General features: G+C 48.1%; 1 long non-coding RNA gene across 1 annotated transcript in view; it reads left to right on the top strand.

Moving 5' to 3' along the window:
* LOC103596416 overlaps positions 1-21,026 on the top strand; it is a 93,522-nt gene that overhangs the window by 15,643 nt on the left and 56,853 nt on the right. The window contains exon 2 of the long non-coding RNA XR_551042.1: positions 16,410-16,665. This is a non-coding gene — a long non-coding RNA (uncharacterized LOC103596416). The remainder of the gene's footprint in view (positions 1-16,409; positions 16,666-21,026) is intronic.

Raw genomic sequence — 21,026 nt, 5'->3', positions numbered from 1 at the left:
GAAGTTAGTAGACAGAAAGAAATCATTAAGATCAGAGCAGAACTTAATGAAATTGAAACCCAAAAAACAATACAAAAGATCAATGAATCAAAAAGTTGGTTTTTTGAAAAGATAAATAAAATTGACAAACCATTAGCATGGCTAACAAAAAAAAAGAAGAGAGATGATTTAAATAACAAAAATTAGAAATTAAAAAGGCGATACTACAACTGATTCATCTGAAATACAAGGAATCATTCAAGACTACTATAAACAACTATATGCCAACAAATTTGAAAATCTGGAGGAAACGGATAAAATTCTACACACATACAAGCTACCAAAACTGAGCCATGAAGATGCAGAGAATCTGAACAGACCAATAACAATAAAGGAGATTGAAGCTGTTATCAGAAGGCTCCCAACAANACTACCCAAAGTGATATACAAATTCAATGCAATCCCCATCAAAATTCCAATGACATTTTTACCAGAAATGGAAAGAACTATTCAGACATTTATATGGAATAATAAAAGACCATGCATAGCCCAAGCAATGCTGAGCAAAAAAAAAAATAAAGCTGGAGACATAACACTAGCTGACTTTAAACTATACTATAAAGCTATAATAACCAAAACAGCATGGTACTGGCATAAAAACAGACACACTGATCAATGGAATGGAACAGAGAATCGAGAAATCAACCCACACACTTACTGCCATCTGATCTTTGACAAAGGCAGCAAGCCTATACACTGGGGAAGAGACTGCCTCTTCAGCAAATGGTGCTGGGAGAACTGGATATCAATATGCAACAGAATGAAACTAGACCCGTACCTCTCATCATATACTAAAATCAACTCAAAATGGATTAAGGATTTAAATATACACCCTGAAACAATAAAACTTATTAAAGAAAACATAGGAGAAACACTTAAGGAAATTCATCATATACTAAAATCAACTCAAAATGGATTAAGGATTTAAATATACACCCTGAAACAATAAAACTTATTAAAGAAAACATAGGAGAAACACTTAAGGAAATAGGGCTGGACACAGACTTCATGAATACGACCCCAAAAGCATGGGCAACCAAAGAAAAAATAAACAAATGGGATTACACCAAACTAAAGAGCTTCTACAAAGCAAAAGAAACAATTAGCAGAGTTAAAAGACAGCCAACAGAGTGGGAGAAAATATTTGCAAAATATACATCTGACAAAGGATTAATATCCAGAATATACAAGGAACTCAAACAACTTTACAAGAAAAAAACAAGCAACCCAATTAAAAAATGGGCAAAAGAGCTAAGCAGGCATATCCCAAGGAAGATATACAAATGGCCAACAAACATATGAAAAAATGCTCAACATCACTCAGCATCCGGGAAATGCAAATCAAAACTACACTGAGATACCATCTACCCCAGTTAGGATGGCTAAAATCCAAAAGACTCTGAATCATAAATGCTGGTGAGGTTGTGGAGGAAAAGGAACTCTCATACATTGTTGGTGGGACTGCAAAATGGTGCAGCCTCTATGGAAAATGGTATGGAGGTTCCTCAAACAATTGCAGATAGATCTACCATATGACCCAGCTATCCCACTGCTGGGAATATACCCAGAGGAATGGAAATCATCAAGTCGAAGGTATACCTGTTCCCCAATGTTCACTGCAGCACTCTTTACAATAGCCAGGAGTTGGAACCAGCCCAAAAGTCCATCACCAGATGAGTGGATATAGAACATGTGGTATATCTACACAATGGAATATTACTCAGCTATAAAAAAAGAATGAAATACTGCCATTTGCAACAACATGGATGGACCTTGAGAGAATTATATTAAGTGAAACAAGTCAGGCACAGAAAGAGAAATATCACATGTTCTCACTTATTAGTGAGAGCTAAAAATAAATAAATTCACACACACACACACACAAAACTGGGGGTGGGGGGAAGAAGACATAACAACTACAATTCCTTGAAGTTGATACGACAAGGAAACAGAAAGGACATTGTTGGGTGGGAGGGAGGAGAGGGAGGTGGGAGGGAGGTTTCGGTAATGGGTCACAATAATCAACCACATTGTATATCGACAAAAAAAAATTTAAAAAAAAAAAAAAACCCGGGGGGGGGGGAAGAAGACATAACAACTACAATTCCTTGAAGTTGCCCCCCCAAGGAAACAGAAAGGACATTGTTGGGTGGGAGGGGGGAGAGGGAGGAGGGAGGGAGGTTTCGGTAATGGGTCACAATAATCAACCACATTGTATATCAACAAAATAAAATTAAAAAAATAATAAATAAATAAATAAATTTTGAATAGTTAAAAAATAAAAAAGATCTCCCTAGAGTCACCCTCCAAATCACTCACCCATTATTCAGTTTGCAAGTGGAATAGGGAGGAGGGCTTTACAGGAGGTGCTGTGTGGGATACAAGAGAAAGGACAGCTGATATCGTGAAGTCTGGAAGCAGCTGGAAGCCAAATTAGACGAGAGAATGACTCCTGAGTGCCTTACTAAGTTTCCCTAAAGGCTGAGTTCAACCAGGTGCAAAGCAAAAGTCCGTGGCTGGACCCTGTCCTCCCGCACAGAGGACTGTCATGTCATGTTTAAGCACATTTGCACTCTCTTTGGACTCATTCTTCCAGACCAGAGTGAGAGGGTTCTGTCCAGGTGAAGAGACCAACCATACCAGGACCGCAGAGCCAGTAAACAGGGACCAAGGACTGGAGCCCAAGTCTTCTTCCCCAGAGGAAAGGGCCTGCATCACTGGCTGGGCCTAGACTACAGCTCAGAGTCTGGATCTTTCCTACAAACACAGAAATCACAGGGCCTGGTGCACCTGTCCAGGGACAGGGATCTGGAAGGATTATCCAGGTCTCACTTCCTCAGGCCTCCTTTGTACCAGGAAAGGCCTTATAGCAGCATCTTCTGGTCTTTCTTGGAGGCAGATGCTAATCCTGTGTCCTCCTCTGTAAAGGCAGTTTTAGCTGATCTGCATCCCCAGTAGGGTCCACCCTAGACTCTGAGCCCCCTTTCCCCACCCCAAAGAGAAGCTCTGTTGGTATCTCTCTTCCATATTTACCTTTCACTAGCACAATGTTCATCCTAAACAACTGGTCACACAAAAATCAAGGCTCACCTCCCTCCTCCTACTTCTTGGGGACATCAAGTGGCAATTGCCCATACTCAGAGTTCTGCAAAGTATTTTATGGCTTGTTTTCTTTTCTCTTTGTTTTATTTTATCTACACAATGGAAAAATGCATCAGGCAAAGCAGGTCACATCTGAATCCCTTGGCTCTACACGAAGGTGTCACCCAACTCCTGGGGTCTGTCCCCAGCCCCATCCTCAGAGAGACACATTAATCCTTTGTGCCTTCCTGTTTATATCCTACTTCTCTTGGAGGTAAAAATATTGGGTATTAGTTTCATTATCAGATTTCAAGGCAGGAAGGAAAAGGCAGCTTCATGAGAAAAGAGGAGAGAGGGGGGAGGGGGAAGCAAAACGACTCCTGAGGGACCTGCCTGGAACCCACGCAGCTAAGTCATTTGGAACAATGTGGGTAGGCCCTGAACACAGCAAAAGTGCAATGACCTGGGCTGTCAGTCAAATTCTTGGGAGTGGTCTGATAGGGTAAGACGAGTGTCATCCCAGAAGCTATTATAGACAAGATATAGGCATACCCTCCATCCACAACTGTAGCTCAGCTACAGACATATGTAGGACTTCTGAGGTATTGGAGAACTTTTGTACCCCATATTGCCCAAATGGCACGCCCACTGTATGCATTAACAAATAGAGGAACCCTCTGGGTTTGGACCAAGGAGGTACAACAGGCTTACCAGGCTACAGAAAGGGCAATACAGCAAGTATAGGCTTTACACATGGCTGATCCCACTAAGCCTTTTGAATTAGACATACATATAACCCAAGAGGGGTTAGGATGGGGTTTGTGGCAGAGACAAGACCGATTCCAAACACCTGTAGGATTCTGGTCTCAGGTCTGGTAGGGCGCTGAAGTGCATTATTTTCTAATAGAAAAACAATTAGCGGCTGTGTATCCTGCCTTGATGGCCACTGAAGCTATCACAGGAACTGCCAAAGTCCTAGTAAGGATGACATACCCCATAATAGGTTGGCTGCGCACATGGGCAACCAACCCTAAAACAGGTGCAGCTCATACTCCCACCCTGTCTAAATGGGGAGCATATATAGAACAAAAGAGCACTGTGTCAACGAGTCCTCTGTCCAAAGAGTTGCAAGCTGTGTTAGGCCCAGTAGAGGTTGTGGAGGAAACTTTGACACAATTGTTACCCATAGAGGTGGAGGCTACACCTTTCCATGAGGGACAGGGACCTATCACAGAGCAAGCTTGGTATACAGATGTTTCTAGCATGGGGTCTTCAGCATTGTAGAAAGCTGTTGCTGTTCAGCCCTTAAGAGATACTATGTGGTACGAAAACAGCACAGGGCAATGCTGTCAATGGGCTGAATTGAGAGCAGTAAGGATAGTGATAAAGAATGAGCCTGGGCCATTAACCATCTGTACTGACACCTGGTCTGTGTACAAAGGTTTAATCCTTTGGATCTCTACTTGGAAATATCTACTTTGGATGGTAGGCCACTGTACCCTGTGGGGACAAGCCATGTGGCAAGGGTTATGGCAATTGGGACACGAGAAAGAAGTAACTCCTTTCCATGTCAGAGGACACTTTCCCTTAGCCAGTCCAGGAAATGATGAAGCCAGTGACTTGGCTAAAGTAAGATGGCTGAAGAGAGCCCCAACTGTTGATGTAGCCCAGTGGTTACATCGATGAATACAGAATGCTGGAAGCAAAACCATGTGGATGGCAGCTCAAAGACGGGCCTTGCCTATAAAATGGGAAGATGTAGTGACACCTGTCGTGTTTGTCCAGTATGTGCTCAAGAGAGTCCAAACCCCCGGCGGGTGCCCCATTCAGATGGACGAATAACTTGAGCAAGGGTGCCCCTGACTCGATGGCAAGTGGACTTTGTCAGACCACTGCAAAGGTCAGAGAATTTCAGATGCATCTTCACAGCTGTTGATACGGCTACTGGTCTTCTGTTTGTATGGCCTTGTAAGGCCACAGACCAGGTAAACACTGTAAGGCATTGAATAGCCTTACTGCCATGTATGGCTGGCCTGCAGTCATAGAGAGTGATAATGGAACCCACTTTACAGGACATGGGTTCAGTTGTGGGCCTCTCAGTTGTCCATTCAGTGGAAGTTACATGTGCCATATCATCCCCAAGCAGCAGGAATGATTGAACGGTACAATGGCCTTTAAAAAAAGGGACTAAGTCTATCTGCCCTACCCCCTTCCCTGAAGAGGTGGGCATGGCAATTACAGCCAACAGTCAGGATTCTAAATGAGCGACCCTTCAAGGGTGGGCCCTCTCCAGTGGAAGCTCTGTTGCATAGGGCTGCAGCACCTATACAACTTCAAGTCACTACGAAAGATAAGCTTTTGAAGCCAGGATATTGCAAGAATGGAAATATTCTCTTACTGGCCCCAACCTGTTTGCAACAGGGACAGACAGTACAATGAGAATGGCCTCGGAGAATAGAAGCCCCCCGTATATGCTGGATAGGTCTAATAGTGCCTTGGGGTAAAGGATTAGATGAAGGCTTGCAAGTTTCTCCTTGGGGACAAGTACCTGGCCTCTTCAAGTAAAGGTAACATGGTCGGGAACAGATAAACACTCTATTCCAAAGGGCACATTTGTATTATCATTATGGCCAATTATGAGTTCCTCTGTACTGTTACATGTAGAACCTACAGATCCAACAGTGTTAGCAGATAAAGTATGGTATCATAAGCCAGGTAAGATATCTATTCCTGCAACCATCCATTCTCAGGATGGCAAACTGGCATGTATCTTACCAGAGGGGTGAGAACTTCCCCTAATGGCACCAATAAGCCTTCTGTCTTTTCGCCCATATTGTTCTGGCTACAGGCACCTCACCAGAGTTGACTGGACACATACATAAATTCGTGTGATCAATGTGTCAGCCTACTGAATATACATGGAACTTCCCATCAGTATGACTACAGGATTCCCATGGAAAATCACACCAATGATGACTACTAACTGGAAATGTGCAGCTAATAGTTAAAGGGCAGAACTACAAGCCTTAAGGCCTATTGAACAGACAATAGGTTATATGAATGTAAGGGTCATTTATCCTCACTAAGGGAACATCATGGAAGGTTCTGAACATGTAGATTGTATGGTAAGGGACCCTGAAGGGGTGGATTGTGAGGAAAATAGAGTAGTTTCATCAGGCCCCCTTGCCTCAGGTCTTGTTGGGGATGGTGCAGCACATTCTTTATAAACAAGTTGTGTGGAGGTAGAGTTAGTGCACATGCACGCCTGTGTATTTTTATCTTGTTGCCATTCTCGTGTGCTCTTCCATGTGTGATGCAATGGCTGTGAACTGCTGGTCCGCAGAGCTCGTGTCTAAAAATAGAATATGTTTACATTGCTGGCGGCTGCTCAGTTTCTCTGTGGACTGCCTAGTTCTTAGATATTTGTGTGCTGAATAAAGCTTATTATCTCTTTAACCAAGGCTCCAAGGACCTTTTTCCTGTTACCTAGCTCATACACCTGCATGTGAAGTGTTTGTGAATGGGCTCGAGGGGTCTGTGAGCTCCAGACCTAGCCCTGGCTCTACAGATGGTCTCTGATAAAGTCCCTGGAGATAAGTGCTCTATGATTGTTGAGGGCTTAGACTGGTTTAGCCAAGTCTGAATACAAAGGGACCCTCTGTCAACAGTCCTTTAGGCCACTCACAGGGCTGAGCAAACACTACAGTAACAAGTTCTTCACACCTGTGGGGCTTGGGAAAGGCCTGTGCTCTTTGTCAAGATGTCAGGCAAAAGAGCTGCTGGGAGGGTTGCTCCACCCAGTAGAGCCTCTTGGGCTTCTGGAGAAGGGACTGGTAGGGGGTGGGGGGCAGATAAGTCTGAGGGCTGGTGAGTCGGGTGAGTCCTGTCTTCTTCCAGCAGAAATGTGAACTCCAACTGAGCAGGGGATTGACCGATGAATATGGTCCCTGCAAACTGACCAAGGAAGCGGGCTGGAGAGGACACTCTGTGGGGTCAGGATCAGGGCCGTGGCAGGATTGGGAGGCCAGGGTCAGAGGCTATGCACTCCCCAAAGTGCCACCCTGGCCCTGTGGCTCTTCCTCCTGCTGTATGGTGTGACGACCCCTCCCCAGTTAACTAGAGAGCCATCCCCCAAAGCTGCTCAACCTCGCCATCACTTTTTCCACTGACTATTTTTCTCTATAAACATCTTAGCCTTTTCTCTCCCCTGCTCTTTTTTGGCTTCTGAGCCTCCCCCTAAGGCTTTGAGACAGTCCCTTCCTAAGGACAGATCATCTCCCAGGCCCTTCGCTTTGAAGGAACAACTCCGGTTCTGCTGCACAAACACTCTTCTCTCCCTGCCAGCGGGTAGGCCCCTCTCTGCGGAGGAAATGCCACAGAGGCTTTGGTAAGCCCCAAACGGTCATCAGTTCTCTGTCTGCAGCCTTTCTCTGATCATCTTCTGAGTTCCCTTCTCAGAGCCCCGCCCAGGCAGCACTGCTGGGTGGAGGGTGGGCCCTGGCCTGTCACCTCCCTCAGGGACTTCACACTCCAACCAGCCCTCCACCCCAAATCCCTCTCCAAACAATCCCCTCGTCTCGTCACTGCCCTGTTCTGGAACTTTCTGTGACTGACCATGACCACCAAGATGCAAACTCTCTCATCCTCAAGGGCAAAAATGGTTTCAAATTGGAGGTCCAGAGACTAGGGATTTGTGTCTTCCTTATCACAGGACCTGCATGAACACCACACCCTACTCCCATCCACACCCAAGATCTATCAGCCAAATAGGGAAAGGGGACATTGTTCCCCAGGGGAAAAACAGCCTCTTTGGGTTGGTGCACCCTTCCAAGGTTGCCTAGTTTAACCTCTTGTCATAGAAGACATGAGAAAAGTATGAGGCCCCAAGAGGCAGAGGGACTTTGCCAAGGACCTGGGAATTGTCAGTGGTGGCTAACCCCTCACCTCACAAATTCAAGGCTCTTTCCAGACCTCCAGCAAGGCGAGGGTGGCACGGTCTCAGCCAGAAAGAAGCTTGATAAACTCCCATGGCTGATGGAATTCATCCCTGAAGGCAGAGGGTTTTCACAGTAGAAGGGGTGGTCAGAGCTAAGCTTCCCGGGGTCCGCCCTGCTGAGAGGCCTGGTTAGCAGCACGGGGGCTTCCTTCCAACCCCTCTCCCCCAGAGTTGGTGGACACACTCCATGTGCTTTCTCAAATGGACACACAAGGGCTGACTTGCCAGTGGTGCTTGCCAAGCCTGGCTCTTGGCTCCCTGGAGTCATTTCCCATCTGTAATGGCTCCCATCGCTGAGTCTGGCACATGCCAGGCTGGAGATCCAAGGCGTGACTCCAGTGGCAGCAGGAGAGGCTGGCAGGAGGGAGGCTTAATGACTCAAAGTTGATTCTGTGCTCCTGACACTAGGCAGGAAAACATGCAACTCCCAGGACGCCACCCTACTTCAGTCACCACTAACCCCATAGGCCGTATTCCCTTCTGCTTGACTGTTTATTTAATTCAACTCTTTAGTTAACTTTGACCTGGGTTGTAAGCTCCAGAGACCAGCCTAAAATGCTCCAGGGATTTGACCCTGCACACTGGGCCCTGTGAGCCTGAGAGACGGAGGTTCCTGCTCATGGATGAGGCAGGCTGAAACGGCGGTTCGGGTGAGCCCCTCTGGGTCAATATCAACATGTCTTCTCATTTTCCTAATTCACCCTCTAACAAGGGTTGCCAGATTTAGCAAATAAAAAGACAGCACGCCCAGTTGAATATGATTTTCAACAAATAATGTTTAGTGAAAGTATGCCTCAAGAACTGCACGGCAGTCCTATCTCCAACACATTCCAGATCCCTGTCAAACTTGTGCTCTGCCTAAGATGAATGATTTCACATGACGGTTTTTACCGAAGTCAACTCTAATATTCTCAGCATCCAAGGGTCCCAGAGGAGGTTAAAGGGCCCCTCAATTCAACAGGCCCAGGAAGGAAGAGTCCTGCTTGGGCTTTTCTGAACTCAAATTGTCATCTGATTCTTCAGGTCCTGTTCTGTTAGTGCCTATGTGTCCTTCCCTAATTGCCACCATCAATGCTGAGCAGATAGGCCACCTCTCTCTGCCCACACCCAGGCTTCCAAGAGCCTCCATTACTCCCTAGTACACCCCAGCCTCATATGCAAAGATCCCCACATAGAATCACACTGCAGTTTTGGGAGAAATGGGGAGGAGGAAGACAAATATGATCAGAGTGGCCCGGACTAGCCAAAGAAGGCTATTTTCATCAGAACACATCTGTGGTGGAACTGATCGAACTCTGAACCACAATTTTGAATCCAATTATTTTAATAAAACCAGTAGATACAATTTATTTAGATATTAGTAAAGTGTTTACAAGGTTACAATTAAACACTTTAATTAAAAATCATGACACTGAAGAATGTAGGTGGCCTGTCATGGAACAGATGGAGTGATGGGGGATGGAGGATTCCAGCTGACAAGGGAGCTGGAATGGGCCACCCATGGGAGAGAGCCACCTTTCTGTGCCTGGAGGCATTCAAGTAGAGGAATAAGGTCCAGGAGATTTAGCTCTGGGAAGGAGGTAGAACCAGAGTGATAAAGTCCCTTCCAACTCAGAGAGCCTAAAGGAAATACTTTCCATCTCTAGGCTAAGATCCTTCTAGGTTTGAGGCCAGGACTGGCCTTGTTAACATTCTTATGCATGAGTTAGTAGAGGGGGGTCCAGTCTGCAAATGACCCTGAGTCCGTGGGGTAGGGACTATGCATTTCAGAAGGAAACAGCAAAAGGACTTACCTGTGGGCCAATGTGGGGGGATTTATTCATAGAAAAGGAATCCTAATAGTCCTTCGAGAGTGATGTTCTAAGTTATCAGTTACAGCTAGGGAAAACAGCCTGGAGACTACTGTAAACTCTTCCTCACAGAGAGATGGTGGCTCTGCTGCTGAGTATCTTCTGAATGGATCTTTGGATCAGTGCAGTGACAAAGGGACAATAGTGGCTCAGCTAAAAAACCAGCTACTCTTTATGTTTCAAAGGAGTTAGGGCAGAGTGATCTTCTGTGGAAATGCACCAGTACAGCTATCTGCAGCTGGCATCTCTATGCCAGGTGGGTGACATGCAGTACCAGTTGTTGAGTATTTTGAACATCTCCCTCAGATTTGGGTACAAAACCCATCCCAGCAACTTGCTGGCTCTGTCATGCTAAAACTCCAGCAAAGGACTGGCCCTTACAGGAAAGCAGAATCCTTTGGTGAGTCAGGCCCTCACCTTTCTCCAAACTGTTTAGAGGGCCAACAGCGTGGCCAAACACCTAGCTCTGAAGCAATCAGAGATATTCTGTTGCCTTGCTCTGTCTCAGCACCCAGAGGGTATGGCTGCCAGGGGACCCTTCCCACACCTGTAAAGACCCATGGGTCCCTCTAGTGCTGTTGTTGAAAATAAATCAAAATGTAGGGGGGACATAGAATATAAGTAGTAGAATTGTAGAAAAATATAACCTTAATGTACGCAGTCTTGTAGTCGATGCACCTCCGACACCGTGTGCCTGTGTTGGAAATAAATTGTAATGTAGGGGGGCATAGAATATAAGTAGTAGAACTGTAGAAAAATATAACCTTAATGTATGCAGTCTTGTAGCAGTGCATAAGCAAAGCAGTTTTATCAGGGGCCGTGACAAGGGTCAGGCCCGAGCACACTGAACAATGCATAAGCAACGCAGCTTATCAGGGGCCGTGACAAAGGTCAGGCCCAAGCACACTAAACATTAATAACCCCCCACTGGTTTCAGGAAATAGCTGGTTCAAAGGCCACCAAGCCAGACCCCGGGGAAGGTAAACAATTGAGAAATGCACTAAAGGGGTGCCAGCCTGCTAAAACCCACCTGTAAACCCAAAAGGCGCCAGCTGAAGCCCACCTGTAAATCTAAAAGCGCCACAGATAACCAACAGTTGATCCTATCACAGTATCTGTTCAAAAAACTGTATAAAAGCTGCTTGCATTGTGAATTCGGGGCCGCTCCTGTCCTGAAAACGGGGCGACCTCCAGCATGCCGGAAATAAAAACCTCTTGCTTGTGCATTGATCTCTGTGCCTCCTGGTCTTTGCGAGATGAGCCTTCCCATCAAGTTAAGATTCGTGCTTTTGGGCCAGTCTTACACTGTTAACCAACAAAGGTCATGGGAGACGGAAGATGATTGAACTCTCTTTTGCTGCTTGCTTTGGGACTGAGTCCCAAGGTGTTAATAAAAAAGGTTTTCCCCTCCTTGAGGCCTTACCCCCAAAGCGGGTAGGAACATCTGTCTGTGCTAGAACTCTGATGTGCTCAGAAGGAGTAAGGGGCTTCTAGGAGCTCTAAGAAAGAAAAGACAACAAATGAAGGATGAGGTGGGCAACAGGGTGGAGAGCGGGAGTTGGGGGCAGTGCTTAAAGATGGAGCAGCTTACATCTGCCAGGGCTGCTCACTTCAGCCACTGAAGCATTAACAGGTGACTTGCCTGGAGTGGTTCTCTGCGCAACAGGCACCCATGGGGTCATTACTCTTCATGACATCCCCATGAGGCCAGAATTCTACAGGCCCCACCCTGTACCTTACTAAGCTGCTGCTTCTCGCAGCCTCAGTTTCCCCATCCTGAAGGTATAGCATGAAGATAAATGAGGAATGTGTATGAAAGGGTACGGAGGCCTCCCAGGAGTCTTCCAAACCCTAGACAGCTCAAGTCGCCCAACTTGTGACTTATTTTATTGTGAATCTCCTTATCTTCTTCCAGTCCACGGGAGACTTGGATAGAAAACTAATACAAACACACTGGCTCTTCTAAACACTGCACCCTTTACAGCTTTCCTTTCATCTCATTAAAGGAAGCCATAAAATAAAAAAGATGGAGATACTGGGGGCCTCATTTTATATACTTTATCCACCCAATATTCTCATAGACACCAGGTGAGGAAGGCACCACTATCCCCATTTTACAGATGAGGATGTTGAGGCCCCAGTTCAGCTCATTCAGCTCACAGCAGGGGCTGGGACTGGAAGCCTGCTCCACTCTGGCTCAGAATATTGTCACTTTCCTTTCTCTCAGTTGCAAACATGAGTTTTAGTCCTCCCTCTTAGACCTCCATCCAGTGCCTTAGTGGGTTTTGTAACCGGAATAGAACTACTTAAGGCACAACCTGGGCCAAGTGTGGTTGTTTTATGACAATACATCTCCTCAGGTAGTCTCAGGAAATGTTTTTCTTGCCCTAAAATTAGGGAGTTTAGGCACCAGACAGGTTCCTTGTACAAGTTGAGGAGACGGGGGAACACGCATGTGAACGCCCCACATTTCTTGGCCCTGGTGCTCCTGGCTGCTTTGGATGTGGCTAATTCCCCGGGCGTCCTCTGTAATTCCACAGTAATGTGGCTTTAATTGTCCCCAGAGCAGGCCATTCTTCCTTTATTGTGCAGTAAATTTCCCTCCAGAGTTCAGATATCATGCACCTGCCCCAGCCAGGGAGCCAGCCAGCCTCAGGGGGAGGCACTGCTGTCCTTGCCCCCCGGCCGCTGGTCCTGGCCAGAGTGGCCCCTTCTCATCCCTCCGTCTCTCCCTCAGCCTGGAGCTGTGGATGTCCCTGGGGCAGATGCTAGGCCAGGGGGAGGGGCACACTGGAGGAGGCAGGGACACTAGTCTGTGGTTCTGTCTGGAAAACAAATTAACTTGACAAATGCAAACAAGCTGCAACAGTGGGGTTTATGAGGCTGGAATCAGGACAGCTTCCTCCAGTGGTTCATCTGTAAACATCAGCAAATGCCACCAAGGCGGGGGAACAACGAGGTGCTAAGAGGGAACTCTGGGGCTCTTTCTTACCTGCCACCTGTGCGGCCTGGGCCAGTCACATGATCTTGCCCAGCTCCTCTTTGGCCCTCAGTGAAAGAAGAGTAATCACAAGCTCCCTGTTATCAGATGAGATAAGGCTCATAAATCACTTTGCCCAGAACACCCTCTGGAAGCCTCAGCTGCAGCTTCATTATTAATTGTAGATAGAGAAGGTGATCCCAATCTCTTGTCATAGGCCACCATGTGCACTTGACTCTGGGTGTCTCTGGTAACCTCTGTCCCTCAGCTTCCTTATCTAGGAATGAGGACAATAATGATGGCCACCTGTCAACAGTGGCTGATGCCAGGAAACAGCAGCTGAAGTTACTACTGTCACTCCTGACCCACAGTTCCAGGCATCCATGGCAGATCTACTAGAGGCCAGAGACTCAGGCTAACATGGTTGAGTTCACCATGGGGAGACAGATGTAAAAGCAGATGCCAGTGGACTCAGGACCTCAACCAGGGGATGTCACAAACAGGAGTCACTCAGGGTAGACCCTTGGCCTCTGCAGGCCTCAGTCCCTGAGGAAGCAAAGCCAGCCCGTCTCTAAGGAATCTCCCAGTTTAAGATGCAACTGTGCTAGCACCGGCCTGGCATGGTTTGTCCCATACCCATAATTTTTTTTTTTTTTTTCGTGACCGGTAAGGGGATAGCAACCCTTGGCTTGGTGTCGCCTGCACCGCGCTCAGCCAGTGAGCGCACTGGCCATCCCTATATAGGATCCGAACCCACAGTGGGAGCGTCGCTGCATTCCCAGTGCCGTGCTCTGCTGAGTGAGCCATGGGGTCAACCCCCATACCCATAATTTTAAAAGCTTCCCACTGTGACAACCTCTCCTTTCCAGAACACAGTCAAGAACAACTCAGAGGGAAAAATCTCTCTGAGCAGCCAAAATAGTTGTCACTAGAAGGGCGATTTCCTCAGACTGTCTTTTCCTCTTTGTGTGCATGGAATTCTGACACAGCAATAAGGGGAGCCCCAATCTGACAGTGAAGACAGAAGAGGCCAGGTAGGAACCACAAAGAGCACAGCAGGGAGGGGCAGGCTCCCCAACACGCCTCAGTGCTCCTCTGTTGCAGGAAAATAAGATGACTGATATTTGCGGAGTGGTGGAGCTGATGGAGTCCTCAGAGAGGATGAAAACACACCCCTGTGAGCTTCCAGGGGATCTCCTCCCTGCCTTGAGGCTCAGGCCTGTCCACCTTCCCCGCACTGCCCAGCCATGCCTCTGGCTTCTTTCCTTTCCTTACCCTGCCACCATCCTGGTCACAACAGCACCACTTGAACAGACAAGTCAAGGCCCTGGATCCTGGGATCTGGCACCCCTTCATCACCATGATCTTCTCTCTCTTCCACTCCCATCCAAACTGTCAGCCCTTCCGGACAAAGTGCACCCCAGCGAAGATGGACACTCCCGTAAATCCATGGCCATCTGCCTCCCCAGACAGCCATGCCTCACCCCTTCATTGCCTCCACATCTCAGCTCAGCTGTCCCTTCTCAGCGGGGCCTGCCCTGACCACTCTACTTAAAACCCCAACGACCCACCCCACCCCCACTTTCATTCTCTCCATAGCACATTTCATCTTAAAGCATACACATTGATTTACATATTGATTTTATTATGTCATCTAATAGCAGACATGTACTTTACACACTGATTTTATTACATCAACTTATAGCATCCACATACCTTACATACTGATTTGTTTACTATGTCCCCATCTGGAAAGTAAGCTCCATGAGGGCAGATATCTTCATCTTGTTTTCTTTTGTTCACTGACGTGACTCCAGGGATTGGAACAGGGCCTGGAACAGGGCCTGGAGCATTGTAGGTGCACAGTAATATCCTCCAAATCCATGAATGAAAGACTTCATCCTTAAGACTTGTCAACTCTCTCCCACTCCCTGGGACAACTCCCTATTCAACCTTCCGGCCCTCTTAAAACCTCCACCCCCACCATCTCCACACTGGAAAAGCCCTCACCTCCTATTCTCAGGGGAAGCAGAAGCTGTTAGAAAGAACTGCTACAATCTGCTGCCAACCACCCAAGGCCACCTTCACTGGGGCCTACACCCTCCTCCTCCCCTCTGTTTAGGTTAGAGCCAGTCCCCAACTGTGTTTTGGACCCATCAAACCCCCTTTGGCCTCTTCAGGAAGCGTGAACTATCACCTCTCCTCCTCTCTCACATAGCCTCTCCCATTTCCTCCTTTTTATCCTAACTCATCCTACCGGTGGTTCTCTGCTCCAATGGCTCCCATCTCCACGCCCCTCCACCCTCGCCTCTCCTCACCTGCCCCGCTCAGCTTCCTCTGCCTCCCTCCCACTCACTCTCCATCCAATCCACTCTGCCCTCTTTGCCCCCATGCTCCCACCAGAACACCCGGAAAAGGCTACCTACATCTGCTATATTGCAAACCCAGTTGACATGTTCATCTCTCTCATTAGACCCCTCAGCAGTTTCCACGGTATTGGCCTGTCTCTCTGCGTCCTCTTTCCCTCTGATTTTCCTAGCAGTGCATGTGCCTGGTTTTTCTCCTATGCAATGACTCCCTTCCATACTTGCCTGTCTCTACCTCTTAATTAGAGCTGGAGTTCTTCCTGGAGAAGTTCGGCCTTGTCTCCTCTCACTCAACTATCTCCCTTGGTAATCTCACCCAATCCCATTATTATCTTCTAGGGGAGATATGACTCCCAAATTTCTGACTGCTTACCCCACATGTCGGATTGCTCAAATGCACTTCAAACTTAATGTGGTCCAAGATCAAAATCATGATAGTCCCTCCCAAATCCAGTTTACTTCTAAGAAATGATGGTTTCATCTCCCCACATGGGCAAGCTGGAAATCTAAGAGTCACCTTTGTCTCCTCCCACTCCCTAGACCCATTATCCAGCACCAAGTCCTGTCTACTTTTAATTCCCAATTCTCTCCCAAATCTCTCTACTTCTTTCCCTAGTCCAAGTCACCCTCATCCTTGACTGGCACAGGGGTCACATATTTGGGCTTAACACCTGCCTGAGGGCTTGCTGATGGTTACAAATTCTCAGGAGAGACCATCTTCTCCCTGCAGTGTGAATTTCAAACAGGCTAGTCTGCCCACTCTCCCCTTCTGCATGGCAGTTTTATTTCTCATGGGCAGGTATAGTCGAAACTATAGTCCTTTAGCATCTGAGGTTCCTGTGGCTACCTTTTGTTAGACTTCCTTCCGTGGGTAAGCCCTGCCTTTAACTCTGGTTTCCTGAGTCCCACGGAAGTCCAAGGTCGTAAGGCTTTGGCATACACCCTCACCTGCAAAGCCATCTCTGGTACCTGCTCACCTGCATCAACTCTGCTTTCATCTGGAGACCTCAACAGATGGCAGCTCAATGGTGTGTTTCTTATTTCAAGTTTGTGTTTTTGTTTATTTAAAAAATATTTTCTCCTGTACTTTGTTTCAGTTGTTTTCAGAGGCAGGGCATCCATCCCGCCACACTGACAGAAGCTGGAGTGCAGAGACAGAGCTGGAGGTGACGCACTTCCCGCCCCAGAGCTCCTGCTCTGCATTATGGTCTGCGAGATGACTCGGAGCATGTACAGCCCACACTGCCGCACAGAGTATCTCAATACCACGCAGCTCTCCTAGGCCGCCTGCTAACTGGTGTGAGCATGCTGGGTTCAACTCCCCTAATGTGGCCGGCGCTTATCGAACTGCAGGTAACACCCCAGCAGTGGGTCATGAAATTAGTTTAGTGGATGTGGACAGCATTAAAAAGTAGAAGCAAACTGAAAGTATTCAAGGTGGACCACATCTAGTAAGGGTTCGTGAAACCTTCATTTTGAATGGATAGATGAATGTAGATGGATGAATGGATGGGTGAGTAGACAGATACACATAGTAGGTCATGATTCATAATGATAAATATATTTTTACCGTGGGTCACAGTCCAAAAATGTTTAATTAAAATTCCACTGCATGTAGTTTGGTCCTTGAGGATGAGGGCCATGTTTTATTTCTCAAGGGATTAAAAACATGCTGGGCTCATAGGAGGCTCTTGGCAAACACGGAGAGACAATGGACTAACTGGATTTCTAGAGATAGTGAGGGAATCATTGGGAAGCTGAAGTCCTGAGTAGGGAGCACAGACTCCTTCTCTTGAAAGTGAAGCCTGTTAGGTCCCAGTCGGCTCCTTCCCTCGACCTGGCCAGGTGAAGGCACAGAGTCTGTCCTTTCAACAACCTCCCCTCCAGTGCTGAGGCCGGGGTTTCCTTGGTGTGCTGCCTCGAGAGGGGGCTGAGAGATGTGGGGACAGGTGCCGGGACTGAAGGATTCCTCTGCCCTCATTTTGACTACTCTCCACCTGGCATCAGGCCTGGATCCTGCTGACTCCTTCCCCCTGCCCCAACTCCACTGCCCTGTCGCCGGGCCTGAAGCCCTGCATTTATCAGGGCCCTCATCTGATCAGAAAGCTGCCTTGGCTCCACAAACCTAAAGGACATGTCTACCTTCCTCAGTGTGGCATTTGAGCCACCCACCCCACCTTCCCAATCGCTGTGCTGGCGTCACCTCCATGACCTCTGCACTGAAGACTGCTCTAGCACTGCCCACCTATCCACTTTCCCCTGAAGAACCCCTTGACTAAACCTCCTCCTCTATAGCATCCACAGACTGGCACAGAGTTGCCTTCCCAACCTCCTCCACCATATGCCAGGCCCCAAAATGATAATATTTGAACAGCTCACTCAGGTACACCTGAGGGGACTTGAGTCCAGGACAAACGTGCTCACTGCTGGGGACCCCAGCCACCCAGGCCCAGCTCTGAGGGCTGTGGGAACTGGTGACTAAGAGCACAGCTTGTGGAAAGTTTAGACCTAGAGAGGTTCTGGCCAACCCCAAGGCCCTCTTCAAGCCCCGTCTTCAGACCATAGGTCCCAAGTTCCTTCTCCCCAAAGCTCTGACTGCCTGTCTCTTGCCTAACACAGCTGCCTCGTCTCCCTGTCTGACCCCCTTCCCAGCCCCATCATGGCCTTGCCCGATAAGTAGGTGTAGATGGATTGACTGACTGACAGGGAGGAGATGCCCCAGCCCAGGTGGGAGTGAGGGTCCATCTGGCCTCTGTCCCCTGCCCACACAGGGCCCTTGGTGACAATGTGCTGAAGGAGAGTGATGGGCTGAGGTCAGGGAGAGGCAGCGCCCAGGTCCAGCCACTGAGCCCTGCAGGACAGCAGCCTCCTGGAAGCAGCTCATTCTTGTCCTCCTTCCGAGCCAGCTCTGGCTGAGGACAGAGCCTGAGAAAATTGCAGACATGTGCTTCGGGGAGACCAACCCCCCATCTCGCCTCTGCTACCCCATTACAAGGTCTATTTGACCTTCCTAGGCCTGGGGCAGTATCTTGTCACTAAAATTTATGCAGATGAAATAATGAGCAATTTGGGGAAAGGAATGAAATGCTGAGCAGTGATCCAAACCACCCCAGACACCCGCCTGGAGGGGTTTTCAAGTTGAGCAATCATTTTAAAGACGATTTAAAGTCACTAGCTGGGGGGAAAAAAAGAAGTACACTGGGACTCATGCAAACCAGCAGGCCCTGTGGCTTCAGCTCACCTCATGGTGGGGAGCAGGGGAGGCTGTGCTGGGGAGGGGTGGGGATGCATCTGGATGCTCCTTGTGCTCCATGACTGGGCTGCTGTGACTCAGCGGAGCCTGCCCTGAACTCCTACAGGAACGTGGCCCCTGACCTGGGCATTGGGAAACACCTACCTCATTCCTGAAATCAGACATAGGGAAAATGCCAGGCCTAGCAGGGAAGGTTGGAAACCAAATCTTACTAGTAGAGACATGCCTGCCCCAAGGATAGGGTGCTGTATGCAGTTGTTCATTCATTCATTCATTCATTCATTTATCCTGCAAATCTTCACTGAGTGTCGACCATGTGGCAGTTCTGCTGTAGGTGCTGTGGATAGGTAGCAAACAAATATTCACTCAGCAAACATTCACTGCCCACTGGCTTCATATCATAACTGACCTCAGAGGGGGTGTGGGGTGGGTGTGGAAGACTTAAAATAGCAGGAAACACTCTCTCTGGCCTCTAGGAGGTTATGATATGCTAGTGTTGGGGTCAGGGACAAAGCATGAACAAAACTCAAATTCCAGGCACTGATGATGTGAGAAAAACACAAAAATCATTTCTAGTGGGACCATCAGAGAAATATCCATTGGAGATGACATCTGAGCTAGGCCTGGAAGAACAGATAGGAGCTGGGCATGTGCAAGAGAGGGAAAATAATGAAATTCCAGGCAGAGAACATGGCAAAGGAAAAATGTAGAGCCTGATGAATAACGGACACTGAGCCTCTGTCTCAGGGCAGAGGATGAGCCTCAGGGGGTGTCACTTTATTTTCTCACCCTCTATGCACGCTCCTTTTTGTAGCCTAAAGAAACAGGGACTGACCCTGATGTCAAGTGAGGAGGAGGGAGAGGAGGAAGAAGGGAGGAGGGAAGGAGAGGGAGATGGGCCCAATTATGTAGAGCCTTAAATTCTGTAAGGCGTGCGGCGGGAGGAGAGGTGAAGGCTTGGCCTCTGGTTCTCCTGTTCTCTCCCTCTCTCCCCAGTGTGTGTTCCCAGTTCGCAAGACTAGGGCAGGACAGGGGACCTTTTAAGAATCAGTTCCTTTTTATAAAAAATTTAAAAATGAAGAAAAAAACAAGTATATATAATGTCACAACTTGATCAAGCTGGGAGGTGGGCACATAGGCTTTCACGACACTGCTCTTTAGGTAACTATGTCATTATCCTCTATTCTTAATGATTTCAGAATAAAATGAAAGGTTCAGTTTGGTTTGGTTTTCTAAAGACTGAAGTATGCAGGAGAGCATTCATTCTGCTGACTCCAGCTGCTAGCCTGCAGCTGGAAAGTTTCCTGCCCACTCCTGTTCAGGGAAAGTGGTGCCTTCCATGGGCAGCGACTCAGCTTCCCCTCAGTGGAGACTCTAGGAAGATTCCAGAAAGCAGCATGAGTCAGAGCACCAGGAGGATGTGAGGAAATGGCCTCAGAGTGTCCCAGGAGGGAGCAAGGAGGACAGGTGTCACATGCACTTGCGTGGGTGTGTGCACACAGATGCCACTGGGCTGGATGTGTTCATGCTTTCCTCTGGGTTCAGTCAACAGGTTAGAGCAGGAGCTCAGGGAGTTATTGATGAACCCAGGCCTGGAACTCGGGTCTCCTAAATGCCAGTCCAATGCCCTGTAAACTGTGGAAGCCAAATCAGGTTTCAGAGGATGAGCTTTCAGGGCAAGGACTCCACAGTGCATGCTCCAGGGAGCTCCAGAACTTCAATCTGTAGATGAGACAATGGCTCCAGAAGAAGTAAGAGCCCAGTCCCTGCAAAAGATCAGACTCCTCATGCACCTTCTGAACCCAATAGTGCTGGGTTGTTGTTACAATGCAGGAGAAAGTCAACATGTGCCCAGAAGCATGAGACTTGAGCTAACCCTCTGCTTCAGGGGTCGGGAGAGTCTGATGGCCAAAAAAAACTAAATAGTTGGTCCCTGAGAGTGGCTAATGAACTACCACTGGGAACAGGGGACAAGACAAGTCTTCTAAGAATAGGGGGCAGGATGTGGGAAAGACTCAGAGACCAGGAGAAGCTGTGCACGAGAACAACGTTGGTACAGTGGAGCTGGCGGGAAGGCTGCGTGGAGTTGTGAAGGTGTGCTGGGCAGGGCTACATCAGACCCAGATGGCGGCTGCTCTCTTTCCAGCATGACAGTGACCCTTCCAAAGTGAGTAAAGAGATCAGGCAGGGGATGACGGTGAAGATGGAAAGAACAGGCAAAGGTGAGCTACGCAAACACCTGAGCTGAAGGAGAGGGGATGGAGAGGAGAGGATAGACTGGGCCTGGGTGGGAGTCAGGAGATGGGGGACATTGTGCCTTACTGGGACCCAGAATGGATCGGGACACCAGTGTCTGGGTAGAGAACTCAGAGGGTTTGGTTCAGGGTATGGGAGTTATAGGTATGGGGTGGGGAGCATGTAGATGGGGGTGTCCATTAAGATGACAGCAACCCCCCCCCCC

This window comes from Galeopterus variegatus, unplaced genomic scaffold (assembly GCF_000696425.1).
Source record: "Galeopterus variegatus unplaced genomic scaffold, G_variegatus-3.0.2 Scaffold2006, whole genome shotgun sequence".
In the NCBI taxonomy this organism is placed as follows: domain Eukaryota; kingdom Metazoa; phylum Chordata; class Mammalia; order Dermoptera; family Cynocephalidae; genus Galeopterus; species Galeopterus variegatus.
Note: the sequence above shows the minus strand (reverse complement) of the source record. Positions and strands in the feature narration are given on the sequence as shown.